Below are 27,951 nucleotides of genomic sequence, written 5' to 3' on the forward strand. Positions count from 1 at the left end.
TGTGGCTTTCCTCAGCCCTTCTCTTGACATTTCTTCCTCTTCCCGTCCTTCTAGTCTATTCTCTGCTGTCCCCCTCCCCTGCCTAGCGTCTCTCCTCTGTTGCCCACAGCAACCCCAGCAGTTGGTACTGGAGTGGAGGGAGCAGGCCCGGTTACCTCGGAGTCAGGCCCTGGTTGCTGAGCAATTCACTGGAGCCACACAAAGGAATTAGGTTTCTGTGAAAAATCTCCTGGTTCAGGCCACCCCCCCCTTCCCAATTCCCCAGCAGCTCCCCCACCTTGCCTTCCCCAGAGGCCTGTTTCTTCTGGTACCCGAGAGACCTGTTGCAGAGCTGCCCTGCCCCTGCCCCACCACCTCGGAGGCCTCTGTTTACCCAGAGTGCTTTAGAAACTCTTTGAACACATTTCCTTTGTGCTCACACTTTTCACACACACACACACACACACACACACACACACACACACCCGCTCCCTAGTGTCTTCTGCAGCAGAAGCTGTTACTGAGTCTGATGTCTCGCTAATTGAGTCGACAGACAGACAGACCGGGGGAGAATTAGCCAAGAGCCACCCATGTGGCTGCCAGGCTGTGCGGTCTTTCTCTTTTGCTCTTTACCACAAGAAAGCGCTTTGTCGAAAGGAAGTGCCAAAGTCGTCATGGAAATAAGTGATCAGGGGGTGGCAGCCAGATTAATTGAGCCATCCTGCATTTGGAAGCGGGGGAGCCCTCCCATTAGTGCATCTCTCTCTCTCTCTTTTTTTTTTAAACAGTTTTAAATTTTTATTTATTTATTCATGAGAGAGAGAGAGAAAGGCAGAGACACAGGCAGAGGGAGAAGCAGGCTCCATGCAGGGAGCCTACTGTGGGACTCGATCCTAGGACCCCAGGATCACAACCTGAGCTGAAGGCAGATGCTCAACTGCGGAGCCACCAGGCACCCCCCATTAGTGCATCTCAATCTCCGTTTATGAATAAGCACAAGGTGACTGATCCATGGTGCTTACTTGTGATTATTTTGAACCCCTGCTAGTCAACTTTCCTTCCCCTTTATCTACCATAAAACTCCTCCCAGCCAAGCAGGTTGAAGAATGCAGAGGGAGCAGACCAATGAGGGTGATTTTTCTGAAGGGGGGGGGGAAACAATACATTTGGAAACAAACTAGTGCTCGTCCTTTGTATCTTGCCTTCTGATTTCTAAGTGTACTGGTTCCTTTAAATCCCAAGGACAGGTATGTTCTTTGAGATATTTGTCAATGACAAGTGAGTATGCTTTGAGTAAAGGCATTTTCTTTTGCAGTGTGCATTTCTATTTCAGTGGTTTGCTCCAGTACTTTTCTTTAATTAATACTGTTTATGCTCACTGATGAATAATTCAGAGTCATACAAGCAACAGATGTCAGACAATTCAAAATGACTTTCCCTGAATTATTTATTATTTCTAAAAAAGTAACAGGTTTGTTGAACAAGTAATTGGCAACACAGATGTAGATCAAGGTTTGTTAGCAGGAAACAAGATCAACTACTCTTTTCCCTTTTGTGCCTGTTGCTAACCAGCACTATGCTGGATTAGGGGAGCCTGGCTGCTACCACTGGGCAGGGGTCATTTATTCTTTCTGGGTGCTCACAGGGGAGCTGTACCCGTGTTTGGTTTTCCAGTTGTCTGTGGATGACAAAACATGAATGAGAATTCATCCAAAAATATAACTAATGAATATGGCCTTGCAAATATCTATCAGTCATAATATAGGTACTCAGAAAGAGGAAATAGCTCTGTTTGCAAAGATGTGTCAAGAATAGAGACCTACAGGAAAAAACCTGACAAATAGGCAAAAGTTTATATACCATAATGTTCTCTGCAGTGTTGTTTATATCAGAACTTTAAAAAGGAAAAAAAAAAACCCCACTAAATGTCCAGCAGTGAAAAATTAGTTAAGGGGTGGTGCCTGGCTGGTTTAGTCAGTAAAGCATGCGACTCTTGATCTTGGGGTTGTGAGTTTTTTTTTTTTTAAGATTTATTTATTTATTCATGAGAGACACAGAAAAGAGAGAGAGAGAGAGAGAGAGGCAGAGACATAGGCAGAAGGAGAAGCAGGCTCCTCAGAGGGAGCCTGATGCAGGACTCGATCCCAGATCCCGGATCTCGGGATCACGACCTGAGCTGAAGGCAGGCACCCAATCGCTGAGCCACCTAGGCATCCTTGGGGTTGTGAGTTTGAGCCCCACACTGGGTGTGGAAATTGCTTAAAAATAAAATCTTTTAAAAATTACTTAAATAATTTTAATAAATCCAAGCAATAAAATTATTATACAGACATTAAAATGTTAGGCATTTTTTATTTAGAAAAATATCGATATATATTTTAAAGATTTTATTTATTTATTTGTGAGAGAGAGAGAGAGAGAGAGAGAGTTAGAGGAGGGAGAGAATGAGAGAGAGAATCTCAAGCAGATTCCACAATGAACAGGGAGCCTGATGCGGGGCTTGATCCCACCACCCTGAGATCACAACCTAAGCTGAAATCAAGAGCGGGCGCTTAGCCGACTATGCCACCTAGGTGCTCCTAGAAAAATATCAATGTATTAAATAGAAGATGATACTAAGTGAGAGAAGCTATAAATGTATATGTTTTCATTTCTGTAAGAAAATTGGTATATGTGGGCTTTTTTTTTTCTTTCTTTTTTTTTTTTTTTGTAGATAAAGGAAAGTCTGGAAGGAACCTCAAATTGTTAGTAGTGGTTATTTAGGTATAGTAGGATCCAGGGTGACTTTTTTTCTGCTTTTCATCTTTTTTCATTCTTTCCACTGTAAATATGCATATGTTAGTTACAGTGAAAGGCGAACCTGCTAAGAAATTCCCAATACTGAGATTTATTTATTTATTAAAAAGATATTTATTATTCATTTATTAAAATATATTTATCATTCATTTATTATTTATTTATTCATGAGAGACACACAGAGAGAGAGGCAGAGACACAGGCAGAGGGAGAAGGAGGCTGCCTGAGTGGAGCCCAATGCAAGATTCGATCCCAGGACCCTAGGATCACGACCTAAGTGAAAGGCAGACACTCAACCTCTGAGCTGCCCAGGTGTCCCCCTAATACTGAGATTTAAAGAAATGAATTTCTCTCTCATTTAGCAGCATGAGGTGGATGTGCCAGATATGCAGGTGGCTCTGTTCAATTTAGATATTTGTAGACACAGGTTCCTTTAATCCTGCTGAGCATCTATGTGACCAGCTACAACACTATGCTATGGAGGAAGGAGAAATCTGAATTTTGCTGGACAGTGTTCAGTCTCTTATATATCTTACCTGTGGAAAATAAAAAATAATACAAAATATTTTAAAGGGAGTAGAATTTTGGATTAGAAGTCTTTGCGGGAGCACTTCCTTTAGGAATGAACCTTACAGAGGAGGTATAAAATTTGGATACTGCCTTTAAGGGGTTTGCAGACTGATGGGGTAACTGGACCAGTAACAAAGTCATATATGCAAAGGGCCAAAGAGTGGCCAGATAAACACAGAGGAGTAAATTGGCTAGGATCATGAAACAAAGTTTAGGTGAATTGAAGAGCTTGCAAATTCTACTTCCCTGAGATAGCAGGATTACTTGTATCTTTGGAAGAAGTAAAGGTATTTGTGGTTTGTGACATTTTAGGGTTACATGACCTCCCTTTACACCATATAGGAACTGAATCTTATTTTCCTACAGACCTAACAGTAATTTGAGGCTCTAATTGATCTTCAGTTAGCTGCTGTTTGTTGTGATTCTTTGTTAAATCCATAGTGACCTTTAACATAAAATATCTTGGAAGAACTATCATCTAAAGGAAATTCTTGACTTAATAATATAGGAGTTTTTTTTTTTTTAATAAACATTTAAAAAACATGGTTTTAAAGTTTTGTTAAAAAGATTTTTTTTCATTGGGGGGCAACCCGGGTGGCTCAGTGGTTTAGCGCTGCCTTCAACCCAGGGCCTGTTCCTGGAGTCCTGGGATCGAGTCCCACATTGGGCTCCCTGTATGGAGCCTACTTCTCTTCTTGCCTATGTCTCTGCCTCTCTCTCTCTCTCTGTGTCTCTCATGAATAAATAAAGTATTTTTTTTTAAAGATTTTTTCATTTATTTATTTGAGAGACAGCAAAAGCAAGAGCATAAGCAGAGAGAGAGGGAGAAGCAGACTCCTCACTGACCTGGAAGCCTGACATGAGGCTGGATCCCAGGACTCTGGGATTATGACCTGAGCCAAAGGTAGTTGCTTAAGCAACTGAGTCCACCCAGGCATCCCAGGGTGCCATCTTTGTATCCCGGCTTCTCTGACCCCTTCTTGTATTCCTTGCCTGTACATCATCTGCAGAAATAATTTTTTTTTTTTTAAGTAAGCTCTAGACCCAACATGAGGTTTGAATTCATAACCCCAAGGCAAGAGTTGCATGCTCTACTGACTGAGCCACCAAGGTGCACCTAGAGATATACTTTTTGATTCATATTAATAATAAGCCCATCTGAGGCAAGAATGGGACTTGCGGCCATTTTCTAAGGAAGTTTCCACAGCCAAACCATCTCTAACGCATTTCAAGGTTTCTCTTTTATAAACCCTTACTCAGAGCTCTGAGAGTTGCATCTCACAGTGACAACAAAAAACATATTTCCTTCTGATTATAAAGTGATCAAAGTACTGAAAAACAATACCATCTTTTAAAATAATTTTCTTACCCTTTTTTGATCAACATTAAGATTAATTGTCTCTTTGGGGCCGTGATTCCGGTTTAATCATTACAAATGTTTTGGAAGATGTTTTATGACCTCTAGTTTTATTGATTTCAAGACTATAAATCCATCTATCCATCTATCCATCACCCACCCACACATCCGAGAACAGAATGGGAGAATGGGAAGTTTTCAGAGAGGTACCAACAGTTCAGATTGGTCGGTAGCCTGAGGGGACTTGGTCTTATATTGTGCTTTTTCTACTTGAAAAATATATTGATCTTAACTTTCAAAACACAGCTCTATTTATACCTGAAGAGGAAGTTTTACAAGGTAGCCGACACTATTGGTTGTCATGGAATAGCCATTCTGTCGTCATCCCTATCAACCTGTCTTCGTCCTATTTTCTTGCCTGTGCTAGGGGCATGACACCCACCTCAGAAAGTTGTTGTCAGAGTGCCTACGTGATAGATCTGCTAGTTTCTACTCTCTAGCTTAGCCTAATTAGATTTCTGTTAAGCTTGAGATAATTTATAGCCAACTTTTTCCAGATTAAAAACAGAAGCCTCTGTTGAAATGTTTTGTTATTCTAAATTGGGACCATCCTGACTTTATACCAAAGAATTCATCATTAGTTCAGTTACCGCATAAGCTGGTGTAATTCTCCAGGGGCTGCTGTCATTATTAATTTACATCTGACCTGGTTCTGAAAAAAAGTATTTAAGGCAGCAGAACCCTAACTTAGGACTTGCTGGTTCTTATTTTGCCAATGAGTCTGGACCCGTGGAAAAAAAAATTTTTTTAAAGGTTATTTATGTAAATAATCTCTGTGCCACAACTCTGTTCGAGTTGTGCTCGAACTCACAACCCTGAGATCAAGAGTCATACACTACTGACTGAGCCAGCTGGACACCCCAGAACCCAAGAAAATATTAGAATAATTCCCTAAGAAATGAGACTAAAGATTTTTAAATTTTACTTAAAAAAAAAAAAGATTTTATTTATTTATTCGTGAGAGATACACAGAGAGAGGCAGAGACATAGGCAGAGGGACAAGCAGGCCTCTCTCAGGGAGCCTGATGTGGGACTCATCCCAGGACCCTGGGGTCATGACCTGAGCCAAAGGCAGATGCCCAACCACTGAGCCACCCTGGTGCCCAAAATTTTAAAATTTTAATTTAATTTATTTATTGAGAGGAAGAGGGAGCAAGAGAGAGCATGAGCAGGGAGAGGGGGAGAAGCAGACTCCCCACTGAGCAGGGAACCTGACCCAGGGCTCCATCCCAGAATCCTAGGATCATGACCTGAGCTGAAGGCAGATGCTTTACTGACTGAGCCACCTAGGCACCTGAGACTAAAGATTTTAATAAAAACTTTGAATGTCATCCTAAGTATTAGGATTTCTTTTGACTCTTGGTCACTGTGTCAGTGAAGGCAATTCAAACTAGTCTTTCCCGGGCCTTCTGGATGGCTCAGTGATTGAATGTCTGCATTTGGCTCAGGGCATGATCCTGGTGTTCTGGGATCAAGTCCTACATCAGGCTCCCCCCAGGGAGCCAACCTCTCCCTCTGCCTGTGTCTCTGCCTCTCTCCGTGTCTCTCATGAAGAAATAAATAAAATCTTTTAAAAACAAAACAAAACAAAAATTAGTCTTCTCATCTTACAAATAGGGAAACAGAGACTCAGAAAGACCTGATGACTTATTTAAAATTGGTAGTGTAGTCACGGGCTTCTTTCTCCCAAGCCCTTGGCTAGACTGTGTGTGTGTGTACGCGTGCGCCCTGCTGGTCATGCTACTGGGAGCATCTGTTGTGGGCACAGTGGGAAATGTGTGGAGGACATTGGAGAGCGTCTGGATTTTCATCTGGATTTGTGGATTTTGTAATAGGGTGTCTGCTGGATCGTATGCTTGGGAGTTGGCAATATCTCAGCCAATGGGTATTTCTATGGGAGAAGAACAGACTTGCCAAGTCCATCTGGAACGTCAGAAGTTGAAAGACATTAGAACTACGAAAAAAAAAACATTATTAAAGATGACTCTTAAGATGTCAAGAGGAAAAAGAATGACTTCTTAGGTCAGAAAAGCGAAAGCTATCATGCTGTGCAAGCCATGAGCTGAGGGATGGCTTCTCAAGGGCGGCTTAAATGCATTAGATTAGTCTGCAGTGTGGATTAAGGACTGTGGGATTTAATAACTTGTGTATTAAAGAATAGGCCTGCAAATGTTAACACTGTCATAAAAATGTAACCTTTCTAATTGAATTTATTTATTTATTTATTTATTTATTTATTTAGAGCAAAACAAAATCAAATTTAATGGTCTTAAATGCAAAAGTAAAAACAAACAAAAAACACAAAAAAGCAAAAGAAAATTAACAGAACAGAACAACCCAAAATGTCAAGGCAGTTATGAAGAGAACTTGGGAGGGTTAATCTTTAAAACTACAAATCAAAGTTTTTTTTTTTTGTTTTTTTGTCTTTTTTTGTTAATAGATAACTGGCAAGAAGTAAGTACTTTTCTGCAGAGTGTTCATACGAAAGCAAAGTTTCAAAACAAAATCCGACTAAAATAGAAACAAGTCTAGCGCTCACGAGAAGGGATGCGAGAAATACAATGCTCAAATGTTTCTGTGTTCTTAAAATATAGAGCGATCTTAGGCATTCGAGCTGTGTGAACTGCTCTTGGAAAGTGGAGAAATGGTTGGGAACACCAGCGCCCGGTGTGCGGGGCACCGTGCATGCAATGTGTGCACAGAGATTCGGGATGTCAGAGGAGCAGCACGTCTTCAGGCGCGCCCTGGAGTTAGGTCTGACTCTGGAATATACTGGAGTTTCCCTGAAACTCTTTGGTCCGTTCCCATTGGCGCCTGGGCTTATGAAACCCGTGCGTGTCCTTCTCTGGAGGGCCCGGTATGGCCCGGCGTACGGCCCCCCTCCCCGGTGGCGGCCCCCCTGTCGGATGGCCTGCTGCCACTGCCAGGACCGCTGCAGAGCCCCGGGGCTGAGTGAGCAGGAGGTGGCAACGGCACCTGCTTGGGAAAGCAATTTCCTGTCAACCAAAGCAGAAATCGCTTAAAATGTTGAAGCGGTTGAGAAAACGCACACTCAGCATCTGTCTAACGTCTTTAGTTTGAAAACTAAAACTAAAAGGTCATGTCTTTTTTTTTTTGTTTTTTTGTTTTTTATGTTTTTTATCCAGTTTGTGGAGACACCGAATGAAACGAGTGTTAGACAGTCTTAGAAGTTAAAGCATGCTTCAGGTTCACCACCGTCCCGAGGGACTGGTTAGTCAATGCAGTCTACTTAGATTTCTGTTTAATATATATTTTAAAGGAAATAACTTTTTTTTTTTAATTTTTATTTATTTATGATAGTTACACACACACAGAGAGAGAGAGAGGCGCAGAGACACAGGCAGAGGGAGAAGCAGGCTCCATGCACCGGGAGCCTGACGTGGGATTCGATCCCGGGTCTCCAGGATCGCGCCCTGGGCCAAAGGCAGGCGCTAAACCGCTGCGCCACCCAGGGATCCCTTAAAGGAAATAACTTAAGAAACTTAAATTGGTCTAACATTGTGGGATTTCAAACATTTGAACATGTCGGTTGCATCCCCGAGTATAAAAACCTTTTCACTTCTCATTTAGACTAAGACAAACACTTGTGAAAATTGGCGCAAAATGAGTTGTACACTAACAAAAAAGTTTCAACTTCTTCACTCTTAATTATCTATTCCGTACAAAAAAAAAAAGCATGAGCGAGTTATTTGTGGGACTTGTTGGTTTTGAAGGAAACCTGTAAGATTTTGTCCCCCAGGCGGTAGCCGTTCAGACTTGCTATGGCCATGGCGGCTTCTTCATAGTTTGTCATGGTCACAAAGCCAAAGCCTTTGCACTTGTTGGTGTTGAAGTCGCGAATCACTTTGACATTGGTGACTGCCCCAAAGGGGCCAAACATCTGCCAGAGGATCCCCTCATCGGCGTCCTGCCCGAGGTTGTAGATGAAGATGCACCAGCCCGAAGACGCGTTGCCTGGGACATTGACACCAGAAAGCCCACTCATGTGATCTACACCCATAGGGGAGAACCTGAATCTCTGTGCCTGGTGATGAACAGGGCCTCCGAACCGTCTGGCAGGCGAGTGGTACAGCTGGGAGAGCAGTGCCACGTTTTTGTTGTGGTTGGGGTTGGCTGCAAACTTCACTGTAATGGGCTCAGAGGAACCTGGGGGTTTATGACCGTTGAAACTGGTAATTGCCTCTTCTGCCTCCGACCGTTTGTCAAACCGGATAAACGCAACCCCTCTGGACAAACCTGTGGTCTGATCCACAAGGACCCGGGAGTTGATGATTCGCCCGAACCGAGAGAACGTATCCTCCACGTCCTTCTGGGTCATGGTCCGCGGGAGCCCACTGATGTACAGGTTGGCATCTTTGATGACTTCTGAGCTCGGGCGAGCATACGACACCTTAATGGTTTTTGACTGGAGCCGCAGGCCATTCAGCGTGTTGATTGCTCTCTCTGCGTCCTTGGCAGTCACGTAGTTCAGGAAACCATAGCCCAGGCTGTGCCCTGCTACTTTATCCCGAATGAGTTTTGCAGATTCAACTTCACCAATACTGCTGAACAGACTCCGTAACTCATCCTGGGTCATGTTCTGAGGGACGTAGTTGACAATTAAATTCGTTCTCCCGATATCATCCCTGCAGTCTTCGGCCATGTGGTCTTCATAACCATTAGACATTGTATTTTTTAAAAATCTGGACGCGGGCGGGCGGGCCCGGGGCTGCTCCGGGGCGGGCGGGCGGCGGCGGCTCCTCCTCAGCACGCACGACCCGCTCCCTCTAATTGAATTTAGAAGAAATATTAAAATTATTCTTTTGGTGATCCTTCCTAGATGTATTAAATAAAATATCAGAAGTCACAATTGATGAAGCTGAAGACTTAACATGCGAGAGTTGTTACGCACAAAATTCTGTTGCTGGAGGTTATTTTATTTTTTTCTGAAATGTACTAAGAAATTTCTCCCTTTACATAATTTATGGTCACTCTGCTGTTTCAATGTGCTAGAAAATTTCTCAGGATCTTGACAGTGTTTTGGAATATAGTATATTATCTTAGTGTTGGGCTATGTATATAATGAACACTCACTGTGTATTGTATTGATGGTGGAGGGTTTTATGAGCTGAATTCTCTCTTATGGGCAAAGGAAGGGATAGGCTTTTAACTTACATATGCCTTTAAGGAAATAACAGTGGGGAAACACACCTTTTTCCCACCTCCATGGCAGTATATAGTTTTGCTAACCTTATATCTATGCCCAAAGGCCTAATGAGAAGATGACTTTTTTTTTAAGATTTTATTTATTTATTTGACAGAGAGAGAGAGAGAGAGAGAGAGAGAGCGCACAAGCAGGGGGAGCGGCAGGCAGAGGGAGAGGGAGAAGTAGGCTCCTCATAGAATAGGGAGCCTGATGTGGGACTTGATCCCAGGACCAGGACCCCAGGACCATGATCCGAGCTGAAGGCAGACGCTGAATCAACTGAGCCATCCCAGCACCCCGAGAAAATGACTTTAATCTAAGGTGGTACTGCTGGGGTAGCTGGGGTACTGCTGTCCACAGACTCCATGGACCACATCATGGTTCCAGAGTTCCATGGACTCCAAAGAGCCTTGTGGATGGAAATCATGAAGCATGAATAGCAACTATGAGCAAGGGATTCTTCTCCTTTCCATCCAAGGACAATCAGATGGGGCAAACACAAGCGTGGAGAGAGGCGGGGAGGTAACGTTTTGAATCCTGATACATAATGAGGACTCTAGTTGACTGCAGAGTGTCTATGCTTTTGGAACAGGGGGTCGTGATTAGGAGCCAGGAAACTCTCACCCTTCAGCGTCCCCAAAGTGGCATGTTCTATATTAAAGAGTATTGTGGCATGTTTTCCTAAACATCTATTTGGGGGAAGAAATATATGAGCACTGGTTAGACCTTAGCACACACGAGTTGTACCATTTAAGGTAGATTTCCTTTTCCGTCTATGGACAAGAATCTCTCCCCTTTTCTGTTATTGCTCAAAGTTAGAGAAATTTATTTTATTTTGCAAAACATTATGCCAAAGAAACAAATGAGTGTTTTGCTAAATCTTTCTGAGCTTAGTAGAAGGGTGTCTAAGTACTTAATCCAACTTCTATTGAATGATTGGCTTCGGCCAGAACTGTTAATTTGCAAACTCTTAAGAAAGGGGAAAGTTTACATTTTTCCAGCTGCCAAACTTTGGGCTTGATGGTGAATCATCAGGACAGACTTTGTCGGCCAAGTGTGAGAGTTGCTCTGGGGCCACTGGTTTATTTCGATGCCTGGCCAGAGCTCAGAAACATGTGCTTGGTGACCGGCCTCTAGGGCTTGTGTGACTTCCCCTAGAAAACATCTTCACATGTCATCCCCTGTATAGGATCATCACGGATGGCTGACTGAGGGGATGGGTTAGGACCACTGACCAGAGAGGACCTGCCATGTTGTCCTTCTGCATCTGTTGCAGTGGTGTCTGTAAAGGCGACACCTCCCTCGCTTGAAAGCTTTGGACTACTGAGCAGCTCTGAGCAGTTGCTGGAAGAATTTTCTCCTTGTTAGAGTTTTCTCTGCCCCTAGAATACTGAGCAGAAAGGAAGGAAAAAAAAAGAAAGATAAGCCCTTCTTTCAAAATACGTTTGAGTCAACCCATCAAAGAGAAAGCCTAAGATTTGTCAACCAATACAGAAGGGCATTATTGTATTTGGGAATTAGGAAAAGGCTCCATATGAAGTTATTTGGAAATTAATCATCAGTTGGCTCATCCCAGACGTGGAGCACATCGGAATTTACCTCCTGGTGTTTGGAAGCTGGCAGCCTGGTTTGTTATATAACATGAAACGCAGGGCCTGCCAGCCGGGCCTCCATGTGCCCCGGGGGAGTTGTGAGCCTTTATAACTCTTCCTTGAGTCAGCCAGACCTGCCAGATAGATTCCAGGGGCCTGGGGTATGTTCGGCACAGACCTTAGGCTTCACTGTTTAACAGATGACACGTCTGCCTTTGGGATTTTGTTCTTCGTAACTGCCATGAACACTAGAGAGAAGTAAGTGTGGGACGTGCAATGGACTTCCTCTTTTTTAAAAATTTTGAAATTGTGTTAAAATACACATAACAAAATATGCTACTTTATTTTTAAACGTACAGTTCAGTGGTATTAAGTACATTTATGTTGTACTACTATTGCTACCATCCATCCAGAAAAGTCTTTTCATCTTGCCAAACTATAATTCTTTTTTTTTTTTTTTTTTTTTGAGAGAGAGAGAGAGAGAGGAGGACAGACAGAGGGAGAGGGAGAGAGAGAATCCTAAGCAGGCTCCACATGGAGTCTGACTTGGCTCGATCTCATGACCCTGAGATCATGACTTGAGCTGAAATCAAGAGTTGGAAGCTCAACCAACTGAGCCACCCAAGCGCCCTGCCAAACTACAATTCTGTACCCATTAAACACTAGCTCTCCATTCCCCCTCTTCCCAGACCCCAGCAACCACCATCCTTTCTGTTTCCATGAATTTGACTATTCTAAGTACCTTATGTAAGTAGGGTCCTACAGTATGGGTCCTTTGTGACTGGCTTAGTTCACTTAGCATGACGTCTTCAAGGTTCATCCACGTTGTAGCACACGTCAGAGTACCCTTCCTTTTTCAGACCAAATATTAGTCCATCGTATGCATATTTACTGCATTTTGTTTATCCAGGCATCTGTTGATGGGTGGATGGAAATCTTTTAGCTATTGTGAATGATGTTGCTGTGAACACGGGCTTGTACAGGTATCACTTTGAGTCCCTGCTTTCCACTCTTTTGGATATGTTCCCAGAAATGGAATTGTTGGATCAGATGTAATGGACTACTTAAAAAAGAAAGAAAGAGAGAGAGAGAGAGAGAGAGAGAAAGAAAAAGAAAGAAAGAAAGAAAGAAAGAAAGAAAGAAAGAAAGAAAGAAAGAAAGAAAGAATAATGACCATGTGTGACTCCCCTAAGAGGACAGGACCTGACTCCTCTATTTCCTTCTCCCCTCACCTGTAGCTCATGTGCCTTGGTGGTCAGAGGCTTGGTGGGGAAAGCTGGGATTGTCCTAGGCTGAGATCACCGGCATAGACCTTCTCGGTTTGACCCTATATCTGACTACCCCTCTAAAGCACCGAGGGATTAACAAAGTAAATTTAAGTCCTACAAATGACTCTTCCTGCCTCCTTTTCTTCTTTCGAAAAACCATAGTTTTAGTGTCTGTGCATTTGCTTTAGTCTAACCTCCAGTAAATCAATGACGCTGCACACTGGCTGTGCTTTGGATTCAGCTGGTTGTCACTGACAACTACATCCTACCTCCAGAGATCCTGATTCCATTGGTTTGAGGCCTGGCCTGGGCATGGGATCTTGGAAAGCCTGCAGGCGAGTCTACTGTACGCCCAGGGAAATGACTGAATATAAATGAATGTTTTCTTCACCACTCTCTTGATGTCTGCTTTTTGATTATTTCTTTAGAAAACATTCACATATTTGTAAACCTCGGCCTAGACTTTAAAGACTTGTAATTGACTTTTTTGTTTTTTTAAATTAATGAGGCTGCATGATGTAATTTTGAAACCAAGAATGAGGAGACCTGGATCATGCTCCTGTGTGTGTGTCATTATCTAACCAGGGATGATGAATTATTTCACTTGTCAGGATCACAGCCTGTGTGTGTGTGTGTGTGTGTGTGTGTGTGTGTGTGTGTGTGTGTTTTACTTTATTTTTTTATTTTTTAAAGATTTAATTTATTTATTCATGAGAGAGAGAGGGAGAGGCAGAGGAAAAAGCAAGTTTCCTGAAGAGCAGGGAGCCTGATGCAGAACTCAATCCCAGAACTCTGGGATCATGACCTGAGCTGAAGGCAGACACTTAGCCGCTTAGCCACTTAGCCACCCAGGTGCCCTTGTGTGTGTGTATGTGTGTGTGTGTTTTAATATTGTCTTCAGAATTAGAGTATGTATTGGCAAGCCTGTTGTTAAAGAATGAGATTGATTATTTAAAAAAAAAAAAAAAAAAACTCCCTTCCAGCTCTAACGTGCTCTGAATGAACAGGTGCGATTGATGCTTGTAGTTCCATAAGTGTGAACTATGTCATATTCTAGAAATAATGAGTAAGAGGATAAAGAACCTCCCCACAGGGTCCTGCTGGGAGTTCTGGTGCCCTAGAAGCAGCCTTCAGGGCAGTTCTGATCAGTTAATAGAAGGGTACCAAATAAAGATCTCACAGGATATGTAGTTAATAAGAAAGCAGGAATGTGGTGCCAGGGAGATTGTGAGAGACTGTTGGGGACTTTTTAAGTGATGGAGAGGACATAGCAGGACTCTCTGCTCCAATGGAACAGAGTGCCGGAGGCTCCTGTCTCCATGAAAATTGTCACCTCCACGCCACCATCTGCCTGTTGCCATAAGCTGCTAAATCATATTTCTTCTTGGGAATTCTTTTGAAATCTATTCTCTATAAAGTTTATATATTTCTCTCCTCCTCTGAGCCTATTCAAGGGATACGAATAGCTCAGGTTTATTTGTTTTTTTTCCCCCTCTCCAGATTAACACAGCTAATGCAGTTGAGTTATGGTGCCAGGAGCTATTAGTGTAGAAAAGCAGCAAACGCAGTTCTGTTCTGGACACCTCCAGGCATGGAATTTTACTTCCATGGTGACTTCTGAGGCCCATGGGAAAGTAAGAGGAGGAGGCCTCTTGGGGAGGGGGGGAGCTGGCTCTCTGGAACCGCCCCATAGCGTGTGGCCATCAGGATGACGCAGAGAGGCGTGTGAATACAGCCGGCTGCTACAGCTGGTGCACTTGACTTTGGGCAGCATGTTCCCAGGAACCCGTAGGACACTGAGGACCGTGAGTGATGTAACCCAGACCTGCCAGATGTGGGAGCCAGCGTGAGTCACGCTGGACGATTCATTAAAAAACGTTTTCTGGGTCATCTGGGTGAGGAGCACTGGCTTCTTTCCCTGCCATCTGGGGTTGGAGGCACAAGTCCACACACCAGGAGTCCCTAAATCCACTAACATCTGTCTAAAATTACAGCCTGGTTCTCCGAGCTGACACGGTGTAGAGCCCAGACTCTCAGATGGTCCCTGGCTTATAATTTGTTAAAGGATGTCATCACTTTGGGCAGCAGAGGGTGGGGGGAATCACTTAATAAAAACATACATGTGAGGTTTCTGTACATTCTACTGAGATCAGAAGTGGGATGGGATGTTGTGAAAACACAAAAATCTGTGGGCACTGTGGCCGATGAAATGCCAGGAAGCATCTTTTTTGTTAGACGTGTGCAAGATGCCTCATGGTGAACACCAAATGTGTTTCTAAAATAATTTCTAAATAATTTCTAAAAATAAAAGAAAGCTGGCTTTTAAAAAATCCCGTATGGATATATAACATACAACTAGAAAAGTGCATGCATGCATCATTGGCTAAAATTTCACCATAGTGAGTGAGTTGAATAGTGGCCCCCGGAAAAGAGCTATCCCCAGGAACCTGTGAATATGATCTTATTTGGAAGGAGGTCTTGGAGATATAAATAAGTAAGAGATGTCGAGGGTGCCTGGGTGGCTCAGTTGGTTAAGTGTCTGCCTTTGGTTCAGGTCGTAATCTTGGGGTCCTGGGATCGAGCCCTGCATCAGGCTCCCTGCTCAGTGGGAAGTCTGCTTCTGCTTCTGCTCCTTCCCCTGCTCGTGGTCTCTCTCTCTCAAATAAAGTCTTAAAAAAAATCTTGATGAGATCATCCTGGATTCCGAAGGTGGGCCCTCAATCCAATGGCTAGTGTCCTTATAAGAGACAGAAGAGGGGCGCCTGGGTGCTCAGTGGTTGAGTGTCTGCCTTTGGCTCAGGTCATGATCCCAGGATCCTGGGATCGAGTCCTACTTTAGGCTCCCCGCAGGGAGCCTGCTTCTCCCTCTGCCTATGTCTCTGCCTCTCTCTGTGTGTCTCTCATGAAGAAATAAATAAAATCTTAAAAAAAAAAGGTGGGGGAGAGAGAGAGAGACAGAAGAGAAGCCACAGACATGGAGGGAAAGGCCACATGCAGACAGAGGCAGAGAAGGGGAAGAATCAGCCATAAGGAACAGCTGGAGCCACCAGTACCTGGAAGGCAAGAAGTAGATTGTCCCCTTGAGCCAGGGGGAGCCTGGCCCTGCTGACACCTTGATTTCTGACTTTGGGCTTCCAGAATCGGGCGAGAACAAATTTCTATTATGTTAAGCAATCGAGTTTGTAGTAATTTAATATGGAAATTAAAGTAATAACCAACACACAGATCAAGAAACAGAATGTTACCAACACCCCAGAAACTCACCTCAAGCCATATTCTTGTCTATACATCACCTCGGGGATAACCACTTTCCTGACTTCTAACATCATAGATAGTTTTTATGTTCTTGCAACTTAATTAAATGGAATCATATAATCTTCTGTGTCAACTTTCTTTGATTCAACACTGTATTTGTGTCTATATTGTTGTGTATGTGATTTTTTTTCCTGTATAATGTTCCATGAATAGAAATATGCTATCATTTACTTATTCTTCTTCTTTTAGGGCCATTTGACTAGCTTCCTGTTTGGGGCTGTTATGGATAGTGCTATTATGGATTCTGTTATGTGTTTTTTGGTGAAGACATGCACACATTTTTGTTGGTTATAGTCTCAAGAGTTGAATTGTTGGGTCATAGGCTATTTATGTGTTCAGCTTTAGTAGATGCTGCCAAACAGTTTTTGAATTTATTTTTAAAAGATTTGATCCTATTTGGAATTCTTTTGTTCAGTGGAGACTCCTACAGTGAATTCAATAACAGTTCTTTAATGTGGATATTGTGTAAGAACCAAGTATTGGACATAGGATTTTCCAGGAGCAAAGTCCCCCTCCTTAGATAGGAACCATGCATTTGCAATGAAGAGTACTCCAGGTCTCAAGAACCCATTACCAGTCTGGGCAAGTGTTAGAGCACCCCACTTTCTGGGAGTCCAAGAGACTGGACTACTGACTGAATTTTAAATAAACTTAACCCATCACTGAAAAGTTGAATGGTATAGCAGCCATATACTCCATCATGAATCTCAGAAATATATTTGCCATCTTATAAGAGCTCCGGTTTTAACTCCCCTTTCCAGCATTCAAGTCTGTGTACTGTAACTTAGGAAGCCACCAATGATATGAAGCACAAGTAAATCTGTAAATTAAATAAAGGATAAGTAGTTTCTGGTAGTGATAAAAGCTGGGAAGACAGTAAAGTGAGGTGACATGATGGAGTGGGGAGGGAGTGTTCCCAAGCTTTTTTGGTCTGGGAACCCTTTTTTCATCTTGGGAAATGTTGACTTTTTGTGTGTGGGGGTAAGATTTTATTTATTTATTTGAGAGAAAGAAAGAGATCAAGAGGGAGGGGCAGAAGGAGAGAGAACCTGAACTAGATACCACACTGGGTGCAGAGCCCAATGTGGGGCTTGATCCCATGACTCCAAGATCATGACCCAAGCTGAAACCAAGAGTTGGATTCTCAACTGATCAAACTACCCAGGTGCCCTGGGACATGTTGCTTTTGATATACAACTATAGTTTTGTGAATTCCAGTCTTTTCTTTTTGGTTTGCTATTAGTTTTACTAGTCCTAAGTATATTAAAAATAACTATCTTTAGCCTCTGCTATTTAAACCACTACAATGCTGATTCTTCTAGTGACCAATAGCAAGGCTTTCATCTGAACGGTTAGACTCAGAGTTGGTGGCCATTATCAGATGAGTTAATAACTATAGCAAATGTTAGTGCCCTGGCTATATTCCTTCATCCTCACCACTGCTATGCACACTGGCCTAACTTTTGACTTCCAGTAACTGCATTTCTTTGCTTGAGGATTTTTCTGACCTATAGGTCACCTTGCTGCACATGAACTATGCTTCCTGGAAGCAGTCCAACCAATGACTGAAAAAAACTGGTGTATAAATACCCTAGCCCCCTCACCTGCCAGGCAACGTGAGTCTAAAGGGTGTGCCTACATGGGTTCTGCAGGTTTCACAAGTGGGATTAAGCTCAGTTGGCCGGACTGGTAATCAGCCTGAAACATGCCTGTTTCTCCTTCCCTGTATCACTTCCCCATTTCCTTCACCTCCCAAATAAATGGCTTGCATTTGAGTTCTTTTCTCAGTGTCTGCTTCTTAGGGTGACTACATGAAGCATGAGCCAATGTCAGAATCAAATCTGTGATCTTGAATTCCACTCCCAGTGATCTACTTGGACAACTAGCTAGCTGGTCATGTCATTGAGCTGGTCAAGACAAATGAAAAAAGGCAAAACAATCTATGACATATATCAACAGAGTTCTTGCAGCATGAGGGGAAAATCTACTCAGCTCTAGAATGAGGAGCACATTCTCATTGGCTTGACCAGTGAATTTGGCAATAGTACATCACATGCTTGATGAAGAATTGAATGCAGGTTAGCAGATTGTAACTACATATGAGACAATATGAACTCTGCTTTGAGAAAGCCAGAATGCTGGGGCGTCTGGGTGACTCAGTCAGCTGGGAGTCTGACTCTTGGTTTTGGCTCGGGTCATGGCCTCAAGATCAGGAGATCTAGCCCCATATGGGGTCCACGGTCAGCATGGAGTCTGCTTGAGATTCTTTCCCTCTCCCCTGGCTTGTGCTCTCTCTCTCTCAAATATATACATACATACATATATACATACGTACATACATACATAAAATCTTTTTTTAAAAAAAGAAAAGAAAACCAAAATGCTGTCTTAGATGACAGCTGCCTACTTCTCATTTAGACATTTAATTGAACTGGCAAGTCACACTTCTGATTTTTAAAAAAAAATTGGTGGCTGAGTCCAGATTTTGGCTCAGATTATTTCAGATCACCTGAAGAGCTAGACATTTCTCTTGCTTGGCATCTTGTTATGCCAAAATAATGAGGTAACATAGAAAAAGGTAAAAGCTGATGCCCTCACTAGTGCAGTGGACCCTAATGATTAGTCATATTAGTCAATCAAAAATTAAAATATCGGAAGTTTATTTTTTACTTCCTAGGCCTCAGGAAATGCTCATGGAAGATAGAATGGCTTCTGAATTTGGGCTGCAAACTTAAACTTTAACTCTCTGACGGAGTTAAAAGTGTTTCTTAACACTGTCATCTGAGTATGTCCTGCCAGAGGGAATTCCAGAGTAGTCCTGCCATTCCGACAATAAAAATCACATTTAAAAAACCCAGCCTATGTTATAGTCTCATTTCTAGTGGTTTCAAAAACCTGTTGGTTATTGTTTGCTGCCTGCTTTTCAAATACTTGTATTTCTCCCTTATTCTGGGCACACGAGAGAATGGCGCTCCTGGTCCTCTGTGGCTGGATGAGACCATGTGTGTGGCAAGTTCTGGCCAGGTTGTAGGGAGAACAACATACTACTACACTCAGCATTTGCTTGCTGGTCATGGGCTCTCCAGAGTTCTCTCTTCCCTTTTTGTGTGGTGACCACAAAGTCCCAGATGGTGATCAGAGGTCTAGGAGCATCAGAGCACCCCTGTTGCCTTGCCTGAGCGAGAAGTAAACTTTGGCAGTTTTGAGCTATGCAGATCTTGGGGTTCTTCGCTGTCTCAGTAGAACTGGCCAGTCCCCAAGTGATACAGCTACTGACTTAACCTGAATAGTGGCTCCCAGGGAGAGATCTGTAGCTAGTTCCCTTACGTTGTCACGGTGACATTAACATAGAGAAGTTTGTTTTTTAAACTGAAGATGTAGAACCAGCTTTTAAATGGTACCCTTTCGGGGGATCCCTTGGTGGCTCAGTGGTTTAGTGACTGCCTTTGGCCCAGGGCATGGTCCTGGAGACCCGGGATCGAGTCCCCACATCAGGCTCTGCCTGTGTCTTTGCCTCTCTCTCTCATTCTGTGTGTGTGTCTCTCATGAATAAATAAATAAAATCTTAAAAAAAAAAAAAAAGGTACCCTTTCAAAACAAATGTCTTTGGATATGGGGCAGTTTATATTTAAGACCATCTTTTATTTGATTTTTTTTTTCCCATCCCTGATGCTTAGGATTTTGGAAATTCTGAAATACAAATGAATTTTTGGTGCTGCTGGGAGTTGAATTTTGAGAAAAGAAAATGTTGCAGGAATGATAGCCAACACTTTTTGGAGTCGTGCCAAGTAGAATACGTGTCCTTATGGGGAAAATGCCAGAGAGCACAACTTGGATTGGGGGAGGGGGAAAAAGATCAAAATTTCAAAATGCCACCCACCCCTTCCAACAAACACTTTCTGGAAGGAGACATTTCCCCTTCCCTGTTATTTTTCTTCTCCATTTCCTCCTCTTTAACGTCAGCTTCTTGCATGCGGTAATTCCCCCTTGTAAGTTACATGAGAAATATTTTCAGTTTTCTAGCAACATAAGCAAATAGCTTTTTATTTATTTATTTTTTAAAGATTTTATTTATTTTGCAGAGAGAGCACAAGCAGGAGGAGTGGCAGGCAGAGGGAGAGGGAGAGGCAGGCTCCCCGCAGAGCGGGGAGCCTAATGCAGGACTTGATCCCAGGACCCTGGGATCATGATCTGAGCCGAAGGCAGATGCTTAACCAACTGAGCCACCCAGGCACCCCACATGTGCAGCTTTTTAACTTGTTCCAAAGATATCCGTGGCTCTCTTTGAGTCCTGTAAAGGTTATTACTTCCTCTGTAAAAATCAAGTTGGGTCGAGTCTATGTGAGGGGGTAATTGAATCCCATTCTGCCTGCATTTACTGTGAAATTATTTGGTCTGCAGATAGCCGTGAATTCGAATTGCCTTTTGCATGGAAATACTCACTGTTAGCCTCTGGTGGAGCCCTCCGGAGAGTGTGGGGTGCAATTAGTTCTAGGATGCATGGTTTCAGTTCTCTCAGGCCTCTGGAATGGTTTTAACCTAGACTCATTCATGGTTTTTGAAAGAGTTAATGTTACCACAGAAGGTTAGGAGAATTATTTCTGTTTCGAATACAGAAGATTAAGGCAATAATTTTCATAAGATGGTTCTTTTTTAAATTTTTATTTTTATTTTTTTTTAAATTTTTATTCATTTATGATAGTCCCAGAGAGAGAGAGAGGCAGAGACACAGGCAGAGGGAGAAGCAGGCTCCATGCACCGGGAGCCCGATGTGGGACTCGATCCCGGGTCACCAGGATCGCGCCCTGGGCCAAAGGCAGGCGCCAAACCGCTGCGCCACTCAGGGATCCCGGCAATAATTTTCAACAATCTTAATTCTGCCTCTCTCTGCAGAGCTCACCACGGTAAAAAATGTACATTTTTTTCAGATCTTCCTCTGTACATTTGCAAACGTAAGATGAAAACATATATAGCTGTTTTTTTAAAAGTAGACATGTCCACACAAGACACATTATTACAAACTTGGTTTTTTTTTTTTTTTTAAAACTTAATTTATAATGGGGGTCTCTCTGCAGGTACATTTATGTCTACTGCACTCTTTTGAACATCAGCTCATTAAATAGATGAATAAAAATGTAATGATTCCCATAATGATGGGCATTTAGGAGGTTGCCATTTTTGCTGTTACAAATAAGATAAATCTCTGTCTCTGTAAACTTGTTTGTTTGCTTGTTTATGTCTCCATGCATACGTGTGTGTTTTTTCCCAGGATGGATCCCTAAAGAGGAATTACTGGTCCAAAATACCCATGTCTTAATTTTTGATAGACCATCCTGCCTTTCCAAAGCCATACCATTTTATGGTCCTACCAACAGTGGAAAAGTACCTGATTCTCCACATTTTGCCAGTGCCATTTCATATTTCTTTTTAATTTTTGCTAGTCTATTGGCTAAAAATGTCAGAGATGATTTAATTTGCATTTCCCTGATACCTAATAAGGTTGAGCATCTTATGTCGATTATCCGTGTGTATATCCTCTTTAGTAACTTGCCTCCTCATATCTTTCACTCACTGTTTTTTTTTTTTTTTTTTAATCAGGTTGTTTATCCTTTCAATTGATATAAGGAACTCTTTACATATTAGGACCGTTAATCTTCAGTATCAGGTTATAAATATTTTCTCCCAGACTATTGTTACTGCTTATGTGTGTCTTCTGTTTTTATTTATTTTTGAGAGAGAGAGAGAGAGAGAGAGAGAGTGTACACAAGTGACCATGGGAGTGAGGGTTGGGGAGGAGTAGAGAGAGAGGGAGAGAGGGAATCTTAAGCAGTTTCCATGCCTAGCTCAAAGCCCATCACAGGGCTTGATCTCTCAACCCTGAGATCATGACCTGAGCTGAAATCAAGAGTCAGATGCTTAACTGACTGAGCCATCCAGGCACCCCGTGAGTATGTCTTTTATTGTAGAGGAATTTAAAATTGCTTCATAGTCAATCCATCAGTCTTCTCTCTTTGGCTCCTGGATTTCATGTCTTCCTTTGAAATGCTTTCTATATTCTAAGACTACAAAAATATTCTCCTCTGGTTTTTTGTACAGTAAATTTAGACTCTGACTCTATATAAGAATATAATTCCCCTCTAAGTTTCTTCACTTATTCCAGCTCTTTATTTTTAATGTTTTTCAATAAAATTTTATTTCTCTCTTCAAATAGGCCTTGGACATGTTTTGTTGTTGTTGTTAAATGTAGACCAAGGATTTTACGGTTTGGGTTGCTACTGTGAATGGGATCTTTTCCAGAAAAGTCTGAGTATTTGATTATTTGCTCAGCTTCACTCAGCAAACAAGTGAGGACACTATATTTTTTGCTGGTGTTATGCCTACACAGTAACTTAAACGGTATGGTGGCAATCTCACTTCACTTTCTCTGTGCTTTGGTTGGGGACAAGTGATGGTTGGGTTGGTGATGGTGGTAATGGTAGATGGGGGGGAACCTTGAGCAGAACCTTGGCCTTGAATACCTGATGACATGACTTGTGGATGGCTCCCCTTGACTCTGTTTAACAGCACATGCTTCCAGCAGGAGACAGGGTTGTTTAATAAAGATAACTTTGTGAACTTAATAAGGAATGTCTAGTGGTTTTATCTCATCTCTTGAATGCTGGGTTTGTTTGTTTTCCTCAGTTACTTTTATTTCCTTCTCTTCCACCATATTTACTGGATATCTATAAAGTTGTCAGATAAAATATAGAATATGCAGTTAAATTTGAGTTTCACATAAGCAATGAATAATTTTTTTTAGTATAAGTAAGTCCCATGAAATATTTGGGACATACTTATCCAGAAAAAAAAAATCATTCATTGTTTTCTTTTTAAAAAAGTTTTATTTATTTATTTGAGAGAGAGAGAGAAAGAGAGCATGAGTGGGGGGAGGGCAGAGAGAGAAGGAGAAGCAGACTCCCCGTTGAACAGGGAGCCTGATGTGGGGCTCTATTCCAGGACCCTGGGATCATGATCTGACCTGAAGGCAGATGCTCAACTGACTGAGCCACCCAGGTGCCCTCATTCATTGTTTATCTGAAAGAGTTAACTGGGTGTACTAGATTTTTATTTGTTGAATCTGGCAACTCTGGCTTCTCTAATACCAGAGACAAGACCCATCCCCTCAAGAAACTTATCTTCCAGAGATGGAGAAAGACTTGGGAAACTATCTCTGTTTTACTTACTGCTGCCAGAGGGATTTTTTTCTAAGATGGCAAGTTCTCTTAAAGGTGAGCTTTCTCATTCATGGTCTGCCCCCCTGGTTGGTACTGGGTTATTTCCCCACTAACAGACATGCCCCCTTCAGCCCAGCATATTCTTCTTACTCTCATTTCTTCATGTTTTTAAACTATGGTTAAAAAAAAAAAAAGAAAGAAAAAGGGCAGCCCGGTGGCTCAGCAGTTTAGCACTCTGATCCTGGAGACCGGGATCGAGTCCCACATTGAACTCCTTGCATGGAGCCTGCTTCTCCCTCTGCCTGTGTCTCTGCCTCTCTCTTTGCCTCTCTCTCTCTGTCTCTCATGAATGAATAAATAAACAAAATCTTAAAAAAAAAAAAAAAGAAAAAGAAAAAGAAAAAAACACGTAGCATAAATTTACCCTCTTAATAGAGTTGCCCTGTTTTCTTTGGTGTCAATTATAGCTTTTTTGTTTTCCTGGAGTTACTACTTACCTTTCTCTTTTTATATGAACAAAAAATAATGTTTTTTCATCATCTAATGCAATTAACGTTCCCTAACTTCTTAGAGTCACAATCGTCTTGTCCCACTCCACCAGACACCATCCGCTCCCTTTCTCTACTGTGGCTCAGCATGTTCTTGAATAGCTTATCTTTCTCTGTTTTGCTCTATTCCCTCATATTGGAGGCTTCTGAATGGGTATCCCTTTTGGAACTTAGACATAAGAAAAGGTATGGGAGTGCTAAACTTTCTGAATCCTGTCATGCCTGAATATCTGTTCTTGTCTGCTACGTGTCCATGCCTCAGCTGCCTCATCCATACAATGGGGGAATCATAATTGCACCCACTTCTTAGCATTATTACTGAGGAATAAATGTGTTAGTGTGTGGAAAGCTGTTTGACAATCTTTGGTACATAATAAATTTGTTCGGGAAACATTAGCCATTAATGTTGTAATTGAAGCACATTAGATGTACCGTAGCATTCAGCACTCTGGAAACATTGTGTTGGACTAACAGAGCAGTCAAATGAAAGTTTGGGATTAAGTAAACAATCCTATTTCCATAGTGGTACTATAAGCTTATGAATTATTTCTTAGTGTTTTTCTTCTCTTCTTTCATCAAGTTGCGATTGGTGTTTTAGGATTTACTTGTATTTTTTCTTTCTTTCTTTTTTTTTTTTTAAGGTCACTAGGCTGTTCTCAGCTCTCTGGGTTTTTAGTAAAGCACAGTCATTTCCAGGAAATGGATGTAGATTGTAATGCAAATTTGGTTTAGATGTATGAAAGCAGTTTTGGAGAGTAACAATGCAAGCTACTTAAGGAGGATGGAAAAATTTAGGATATTAAAGATTTAAGGAATAGGTTGGTCCAAGTACAAAAGCAGAAAAACATAAAATTGTCAGTCAGATGAATCTATAGTGGCTGCTTGGAATGCTGTGCTGAAGAGGATTCCAGGTGGCATTTCTACTGTTGCCTGTGAGTGATGGCTGCCATGGGTAGTGGCATCTGTCATTCCTGGCCTCACCTTAACCCTTCCTCATGAAGGAAAGGACAAGGCATTATTCAGAGGCTCTGAAAGAGAGATTGGATCTAGTCTTGGGTGCTCAGGGAAGGTGTCTGGGGAAATTTGAGCGAGCCTGATAGGCTGATGTCAATTGGGCAAAGGGAAGGAGGTTGAGAGAATTGTAAGCAAAAAGGCTCCTTGGAGGAGGGGAGTTCATTGTCTCAGGCACAAAACTCTAAAGGAGAGGTGGGCACAGGCCTGAGCTGAAGGAGGAAGTGTCCAGCTAGTCAGGGCATCCACCGTGTGCCATGTTGAAGACTAGGGCTTTAATCCAAGAGGATTGAAAGGATTGTCTAGGGAAGTGACGACAACAGATTTGCAGTGAGAAGGGAACCGAGGGACAAGCATGGATTCGGGCATACCTCTTTGGGAGCTCTTACAGGGTCCAGAGGAATGTGGTTGTATCTTAGCCCAGGGTGACAGCTGTGGGATGGAGAGGAGTCAGTGGAGGTGAGAGTTAGTGAGACATCAATCCACAGGATGTGCTGGGGTGGGGGTAGGGTTGGGCAGGGAGGCATTAAGAATGCTGACTCCTGGACTTCCCACATGGAGACCTGGGTGAAGGGCAGTAGGAATTGGGAGAAAAGTTTTTTTTAATATTTATTTATTTATTTATTTATGATAGACATAGAGAGAGAGGCAGAGACACAGGCAGAGGGAGAAGCAGGCTCCATGCTGGGAGCCCGACGTGGGACTCGACCCCGGGACTCCAGGATCGCGCCCTGGGCCAAAGGCAGGCGCTAAACCGCTGAGCCACCCAGGGATCCCCGGAATTGGGAGAAATTGTACGGCTTACTGAACCTCTCCCTCTTACACATGAATGTACTAATGTCTAACAAAGGTCAGGGACTCTGGTTCACAGAGCTGGCAGTGGAATCTTGGTGGCTGGTCTATCTTGAAGGGGGAAAGGGGGTCACGTGGCCCAATCACCCTCCCACGTTCTGAGTAACTTCTTTGCAGCCCTGGTATTTTCTCCAATCTTCCAGGAGTCTGAGGAGCATCCTTCCCTGAAGGAATGAGACTGCTTGACCAGTCTTTTGAATAGAAGTTGTCTTCATTTTCTTTTGTATCTACCTTGAAGTCTGAGGCAAACGAAAACACGACAACACTGTATAAACACGACACAAAAATCACTCAGATCTTGTTTCCTCAGGTAGGCACAAAACAAGTCTCATCGAAAGAAGCTGAAAAGGCACAGAGCAGTAATTACTTTGCTATTCCAGGAACAGGCAGCCAAATGTGCAAAACTCTTGAAGAGCAAGTTTTTAACCTTCTGCTGAAAAGCTAGAAGGAGATGGCTAAGATCTTTCTAGAACCCATTCCTCCCTGAGGCCAAAGAGAAGACCTGGGAAATGTATTTTTAACAAAGCATGCTAATGATATTTGTAATTGGAATCTTCTCTCTTTAGGTTCTTGGTCAATCTAACTAAAGATTGTCAATTTTGTTCGTCTTTCAAAAATACCAACTTTTGGTTTCATTGTTTCTGTTGTTTTTCTATTCTTTATTAATTTTGACTCTGATCTTTATTATTTCCTTCTTTCAGCTTGCTCTGGGTTTAGTTCACTCCTCTCTCAGTGTCTTCAAGTGGAAGGTTAGGCCATTGATTCGAGATCTTTCTTCTTTTTCACTAAATTCATTTACAGCTATCTATTTTTCTTTACACCTGTTTTAGCTTTATTCCTTAAATTCTGATATGCTGTGTCTTAATTTTTATTTATTGAAAAGTATTTACTTGTCGCCTGGGTGGCTCAGTCGGTTAAGTAGTTAGGCATCTGACTCTTGATCTCCATTCCGGTCTGGATCTCAGGGTTGGGAGTTCAAGCCCCATGTTGGGCTCCACACTGGGAGTAGAGTCTACTTAACAAAACAAAACAAAACAAAACAAAATAGTATTTACTAATTCCCCTTGTGATTTCTTCTTTGACCCATTAGTTATTTAAGAGTGTGTTAATTTCCGCATATTTGTGAATTTCTCAAATTCCTAATTTCATTCTGTGTTGTCGGAGAGCATGCTTTGTATGAGTTCAGGCCTTTTAAATTTATTGAAGTTTGTTTTATGGTCTAGCATATGGTCTATCCTGGAGACTGCTCCGTGTGCACTGAATAGAATATATTCTGCTGTTGTGTGGACTGTTCTATAGATATGTTAGGTCTGGTTGGTTTATAGTGCTGTTCAAGGCTTTTGTTTTCATGTTGATCTATTGCCTAGCTGTTCCATCCATTATTGAAAGCGGAATGTTGAAATCAGTTTTTGCTTTATGTATTTCAGGGCTCTGTTAGGTGCATACTATGTTTATACTTGTATTTTCCTGATAGGTTGGCTCTTTTTCATTATAAAATGTCTCTTATTTCTGATAACATTTTTTTGTTTTATTTTTTAAGTTTTTATTTATTTATTTGAGAGAGAGAGAGAGAGAGAGAGAGAGAGAGACAGAACAAGCAAGAGAGGAGCACAGGGAGAAGCAGACTACCTGCTGGATATGGAGCGCAATGTGGGGCTCCACCCCAGGACCCTAGATCATGACCCAAGCCAAAGACAGATGCTTAACCGACTCAGCCACCCAGGTGCCCCAACATTTTTTGTTTTAAAGTCTACTGTGTCTGACATTAGTATAGTTATTCCAGCTTTTTATGGTTATTATTTGCACATTTTCCCCCTCACTTAAACCTATTTGTAACTTTGAATTTAAACTCTTTTATAGGGCAGTCCCGGTGGCGCAGCGGTTTAGAGCTGCCTGCAGCCCAGGGCGTGATCCTGGAGACCCTGGATCAAGTCCCACGACAGGCTCTCTGCATGGAGCCTGCTCCTCCCTCTGCCTGTGTTCCTGCCTCTCTCTCTCTCTCTTTCTCTCTCTCTGTGTCTCTATGAATGAATAAATAAAATCTTAAAGGAAAAAAATAAATAAATAAACTCTTTTATAGGCAGCATATAGTTGGATCTTGTTTTTCAGTCAAGCTTGGTCATTTCTGCTTTTTAATTGGTTTGGAAAAAAAAAAAAAAAAAATAATTGGTTTGGTTTATCAA

General features: G+C 42.2%; 1 protein-coding gene and 1 pseudogene across 1 annotated transcript in view; one reads left to right on the plus strand and one right to left on the minus strand.

The window, feature by feature from the left end:
• The window catches only part of PITPNC1 (phosphatidylinositol transfer protein cytoplasmic 1), a 255,931-nt gene that overhangs the window by 74,769 nt on the left and 153,211 nt on the right, over nt 1-27,951 (plus strand). The window lies entirely within an intron of this gene.
• Nucleotides 8,407-9,505, minus strand: LOC144286806 (ELAV-like protein 1 pseudogene; annotated as a pseudogene).

Source organism: Canis aureus, chromosome 16 (genome assembly GCF_053574225.1).
Source record: "Canis aureus isolate CA01 chromosome 16, VMU_Caureus_v.1.0, whole genome shotgun sequence".
In the NCBI taxonomy this organism is placed as follows: domain Eukaryota; kingdom Metazoa; phylum Chordata; class Mammalia; order Carnivora; family Canidae; genus Canis; species Canis aureus.